Source organism: Gopherus flavomarginatus, chromosome 1, assembly GCF_025201925.1.
Source record: "Gopherus flavomarginatus isolate rGopFla2 chromosome 1, rGopFla2.mat.asm, whole genome shotgun sequence".
In the NCBI taxonomy this organism is placed as follows: domain Eukaryota; kingdom Metazoa; phylum Chordata; order Testudines; family Testudinidae; genus Gopherus; species Gopherus flavomarginatus.
Genome location: NC_066617.1, coordinates 155081609 through 155087608, shown reverse-complemented (window position 1 = coordinate 155087608; position 6000 = coordinate 155081609). Strand labels below are relative to the sequence as shown.

The window sequence follows — 6000 nt, the reverse complement described above, 5'->3', positions numbered from 1 at the left end:
TGATAACCAGTTTATTTCCATTTGTTCTTGGGTCCACGTTGGCATTTAACTTAAATAATTCCTCTCTCTCCCTGGTATGTATCCCTTTGATATATTTAGAGAGAGCAATCATATCTCCCTTCAGCCTTCTTTTGGATAGGCTAAACTAGCCAACCTCTTCGAGTCTCTTCTCATATGGTAGTTTTTCCATTCTTCAAGACCATCCTATTAGCCCTTCTCTGCACCTGTTCCAGTTTGAATTCATCCTTCTTAAACATGGGAGACCAGAACTGCACACAGTATTCCAGATGAGGGCTCACCAGTGTCTTGTATAATGGTTCTACACTTTCATTTAATAATAATAATAATTAATTAACCATTATTATTATTTATTTCTATCTAGGAGCCCCAGTCAGGGTCTTGTGTTCACAGCACTGACCTAGGATTCAGGTGATGTGGATCAATTCCTGGCTGTGCTACACGTTTTCCTGTCACTCGGGGGCAAGTCCCCATTCTCCACTCTGCCTCAGTTCTTGTAAAATGAAACACAACCTTACCTCATAGGACTGTGCTGTGGATAAATTCCTTGTTCCAGAGAGTCTCAGATATTGTGATGATGAATGGGAACCCTGCTAGTGCCAGAAGAGCTGCAAAAGTGGCCCAAATGGGGGAGGGGGAGTAAGGGAAGGGGCTCCGCTGTTATGCCACCTTGGCTCCAGTCAGGGTCCTTGGACGGGGGAAGCCCCCTGTTGCACAGCTCCCGAGTTCATGTTCTCACAAGTGGGTATGGGGGTCGATGCCCCTTCCCCGCCCCCCCTTGCCTATGCAACACATGCAGAGCCAGTATATCAGTATATTACATGTGGAATGTGAGTCCAGTATGTTCCTGCTCTAGGATGGTTGCATGGATGTGCTGTGGCAGCTGAGATTTGTGTATGCTCTTTCTGTGCACCTGTGTAGTAGGTGTATTTGCCTGTTTGAACTTGTGTGAGTGATTTATTTGTACACTGGGATGTACACACAACACAGTACGTGTGTGCAGCAGGTGCCTCTGTGCATGCAGGTGTGTGTGTGTGGGGGGGGAGTGTAAGTCCACCCATCTTCAGACGCGTGCCCACGTGCTGGGGGAAGGGAGCGGGGAGCGGCTGCTGACCAGGGGCTCGTACCCCTCCCTTTCCGCTGGCTCCCGCGAGGCTGCAAGTGCCGCCGCTGCCGCTGGGGGATCTGCGGGAGATGCTGCCGCTGCTGCCGCCCTGGCCGGCGCCGGAGGAGGGGTAGGAGCGGGGGCAGCCCGAGCAACTGGAGCATCTCCGCAGCCGCAGCGCGCAAGCTGCTGCCTCCCCTCCGGCCGGGCACCGAGCTGGGCACCGCCGAGGCAGCGAGCCGAGCAGGAGGTGAGCGGGGCTGGGGCGGGGCGGGGAGCCCGGGGGCGCCGCTACCTCCCGGCTGCAAGCAGAGGGTGCCCCAAAGAGGGGACGCGCCGCTTCCGCTGCAGCTCAGGACTCCCAGCTGGTCCAGCTCGGCTCTGTCGGGGGGCCGGGCGGCGGGACCGCCAGGGGCCGCGCTGCCCCTGCGGCTGGACGGGACCCGGGGAAGTCCGACCTGCTCCTCGCAAGGTCAGCGCGGATCGGGGCCGGTGGCTGGGCATGGCCTTGGCACGCCTTCCCCCGCGGGGAGGGAGGTGAGTTTGCTGAGCAGCCCGGCAAAGGCTGAAGAGCGAGGCAGGGCGGGAGGGCATCGGGGCGGCTTTGCGCCAGTGACTGCGGCGGAGTGTGCTTAGAAGTGGGGCGGGAGCAAACACCCCGGCTAAGTCCAGAGCGCCCCGCTTTGCCCCCTCCGTTCGGCTCCCGGCTCCCCGGGGGCACCGATTTTTAGTGCAGGTTCTTTTGTGCTCGCATCAGCCCAGGACTTACTTACTTCACCTGCTTTTCTTCCCGAGCAAAGGAACTGACGGCTGATATATTTTGGTTGATTTGGAAGATTTTCACCGATGGGGACAAAAAGTGGGAAGCACAGTGTGAAGCGTACGGTTTTGCACAAATCCGATTCCAGGCCTAAAAGGTGTTCATGCCTCTGGTTATATGTACCGGGGTTAAGTGCCATCCTATGATGCGTGGCTAGAAGGAACATGTTGTAGCATAAAATTCTGCTGCTGGGCTTTTCTGGTGCCTCTCTAGAGTTGTGCTTGGATACTTTGGAAAATGGGAGTTTTAGAGCATTTTGAAAGGGGTAATGGTAAGAAGACCAATGATTAATGTGCCACTGAAATAACAGGAATTAAATAGCGAACTGTTTCCCAATACTGTAGTCCTTACTCAGGCAAAACTTCCATTAAGGACTGATTTTAAAACCTGTGAATTTTGGCCCTAAAGTATTTTGTAAATATACATGTCCAAGTGAAAGAAAATTCATTGGCAAGCAGTACTACTCATACATGTTTTCTCAAGATGAAGGTTTATGGAGAAATTAGTGGAGCTAAGACAATTATCTAAAAATAAAACTATTTAATCACATATTTTACAGAAATCACACAGGCTGCAAAAAAAATTGTCTCAAATATGCTTGATGGAAAATGAATAATAAAAATAGTGTCTCAGAAAATGTACCAAAAGAATTTGCCTGGTAGATTATGATACCATTAAAAGAGATTTCATCCTAAGTATAAAGAAACATTTTGTGAACTAACATATCTTGCTTTGAAGTTTTCATTTTGGCCTCAATTTTCATAGAATGTTACTGTAAAATAATCTTGACATTTTTACTTTGATTTTATAAAATATTTGTCTGTTTTACTTTTTCTCTTGTAAAGAGTCATTCTTGAGGTGGATCTTCCAATTACATGGCTACCCTGCTCACAGGTTAAACTCCCCTTAATTTCCTTGTGTCAGACTCTCTGGTCTGCTAAATCAATTTTGCACTGCCTACTGCCTACTCATATAGCACACAGTGAGCTTAATCCTTCTGGAGATTCTTCTCGGAGAATTTCCCCTGTGTAGGGGAATCTCTGCCAATATAGAGACTCTGTTTCCTCTTACAACAGCTCCATCACCTGCCAGAAGAGAAGGAGGGGCAAGTCTGAGGGAGTGTGACTGAGAGAGGCTTTGTTGTGGCTGGTTCCCTGCCTCCCTGAGGTACCTATTGCCAACAACGTAAATTAAAGATGCTACCCAGTATTTTTAATTTATGCCAGGGCTGGGCAACTAAGAATCAGCTAGCCACAATCCCACTTCTCCTTTCACTGCACCCAAGCTCTGTTCAGGTACAGAATTGAGCCCTTAGTCTAAATAAAAATGCAAGTTTATGCCTTAAGGATGTAGAATCCAGTCCTGCTCCTATTGAATTCAGGGGGAGTTCTGTCATTGACTTCAGTGGAACCAGGATTGGGTTCACGTGCATTTTCATTAGATTTATTGAAGTGGTAAAATGTGAGTAATGTGATTATTAAAAATATTTTTAATGGGGCTAAATGACTAGGTAGTAAAGTGACTGGTTAGTTGTGCAGCTTAAAGAAAAGTTTTAGTAACTCGTGTTTAATGGAATAAACTAAAAGCTGTTGCAGTGGTTGCGCAGTGTAGATTAGTGAAAAATAGAGCAGTTTTAAAGCAAATTGATGGGTGACAAAGAGGATTAGTAATGAGCTACAGAACTAGCTGTTCACCTCTGTCATCTCTCTCAGTCCAGCTCAGGTATATAGTGACTTGTGTTTGGTGGCCTGTATGAAGTGACTTGTTTTCAGCTTGCTTCCAAATGGATAAGTGGTCTCATCATAAAAACTGCCACCATGCTGTCATCTCAGCAGTCTCCACATGGAGGCCAAGGACTGAATGGGCTATGAAGATGGTATGTCTACACTGCAATGTAAGCCCGGCGTTAGTAGTAGAACTCGAGTTAGTACACCTTGGGTTTGTTAAACTAGGGCCTGAGCAGCTACGCTCATTTGTAACCTAGGTTAGGAATTGTTGATGCCTAGGTCCCAACCTGAGGCGTCTGCATTTACACTGCATTATGCAAGCCTGAGTCCAATCACCCATATCCCAGATTTCCTAGTGCCCTTTCAAAATGTGGCTGCTCTAGCCCTTTGTTCATGGTGCAGTGTGGAAAAACATGACTGTCCACCAGACTTGGCTCTCTAAAGGACAAAGAAAGTTGGCCTGTGGGATCGTGGGATACGTTTAGCAGACTCCCAGAGCACAAGTCCAGTGGGGCTGTGTCTTCACTGCAAAACAATAGGGCTTGAACTCTGGGTCCCGGCTTAACTCAGGCTTGGACCGAGGGCTATCCTTAGGCATACGCAGAATACGCAGCTGCATAGGGCACCGCTTAATTTGGGGTACCAGATTTTATGGTGCCCTAGTCAGCTGCATGCTGGGTATGTAGCACTGGCTCCAGTGGCCAGCCACATCCCCCGGCCAGCCCCCATGCTCTGCCCCTACCCTTGCCCTTCCCCCATTTGACTCCTTTCCCCAAGCCCCAATTTGACCCCTTTCCCCAAGCCCTGCAGCCCTTGAGCGCAGCCTCCCCCCCGCGGAAGGCCCGGTCCCCCAGCAGAGCGGCCGCTCCCCCTGCAGGGGTGTGTGTGTGTGTAGAGATGCTCGGGCTGCGCAGGGCACCACCATAGGTAGGGACAGCTCTGCTTGTACCCTCCACCCCAGGGGGATCCTGGAACTCTGGGTTAGCATGGATTTAGGATTGAGCCTGACTTCACTTTCCCTTCTAGAAAGGGCCAGAAGCATGTTGTTGGGGCAGTCTCTGCTGCTGTTGCTTAAGCCGTACTTCATGTGGTGCTGTAAGCATGGGTGCATGTACACAGCAGCCCCCAGCTCCTCCGCCCAACCCCTTGCAGCAGCAGGTCTCAGAGGCTGGATCAACTGACCTGGGCTCATGGGGCTTGTGGTGTGGGGCTAAAAATAGCAGTATAGGCATTTGGGTTTCGGCTGGAGCCTAGGCTCTGAGACTCTTCACCTTCACCTGGCTTCAGAGTGTGAGCTCCTGCCCAAGCCTGGATGTCTACAGTGCTATTTTTAGCCCCTTAGCATAAGCCATGCAAGCCTGAGTCAGTTGACCCATGCTCTGAGACTCATTGCCGTGGGTCATTTTGTGCTGAGCAGACTTACTATAAGGGGAGGACTTCAGACTCCATGTCTATCAACCTGGTACCTTTTGCACAGTTTTCAAACCTCAGTGATTTACAAAAATAATTAATGCTTTTATAATTGTTTTATTAAATCAACATAAAACCTGTCAGTGAGACTTTGTGTTGCTTGGGAAAATGACAAAGCTCAGGTTGCCCATCAATAAACTCCCCTTTTATCTGCATATGTACTGCTGGTTGCAAATAGCTCCTACTATATAAGTTGATATGCCTCTCAGTCACTTATTAACTGCAGGAGTGAGGAATACTTTACCTGCGCTAATTGCTGCTGAGCGTTGTAAGATCATTGTCCACCCAACTGTCCATTAATAGAGTGGAGCACTGACAGAACCGGTAGCTTTAGTGTTGAATTTTTGCACCTGTCACATCCAGGGCTATTTCAAGTGTGAATGCCACATTTCTGCAGAGTCAAGAAAATCTTGCCTGCTGAACTCGTTAGCATGCAAAATACACTGGTTTGTTATCAGTTCCCATGTGGCTATAATACACATATGGTCTAGTGGTTAAGGCAGCAGACTGGGATTCAGAAACCTTAATTCTTTTTTGGGCTTGGCCTCTGACCCTGGGAAGCTGCTTCCTCTCAGTTTGCCCCGCTGTAAAATGGGGATACTAATGTCTACTTCCTGGTGTTTTGTCTTGAGGATTAATTGAGCTTTGTAAGGCCTACTGAAATCCCCAGATGAAAGGCTCTATATGCATACAAAGTAGTATTATTACTATTGGTTGTTGGGCCAGTTTTTCAAATGCTCTTTCAAATGTTCATCTTTGACTTGGTAAGAAGCAGCTCCCAACCCACAATACATTGGGGTGCTCAAATTTGCACATTTGAAAGTCTGTCTTGTTATTACGTACAGCTCTGGCTACACTAC

General features: G+C 48.5%; 1 protein-coding gene across 4 annotated transcripts in view; it reads left to right on the top strand.

The window, feature by feature from the left end:
- Nucleotides 1-1285: 1285 nt before the first annotated feature.
- The window catches only part of CASR (calcium sensing receptor), a 176631-nt gene continuing 171916 nt past the window's right edge, over nucleotides 1286-6000 (top strand). For 2 of the 4 annotated variants that reach the window (XM_050921147.1, XM_050921116.1), the window contains exon 1: nucleotides 1286-1373. The gene's annotated coding sequence lies outside the window, so the exon portion shown is untranslated. Of the gene's footprint in view, nucleotides 1374-1615; nucleotides 1661-6000 lie in introns of those variants that run through there. The other 2 variants (XM_050921136.1, XM_050921126.1) reach the window with 2 other exon arrangements.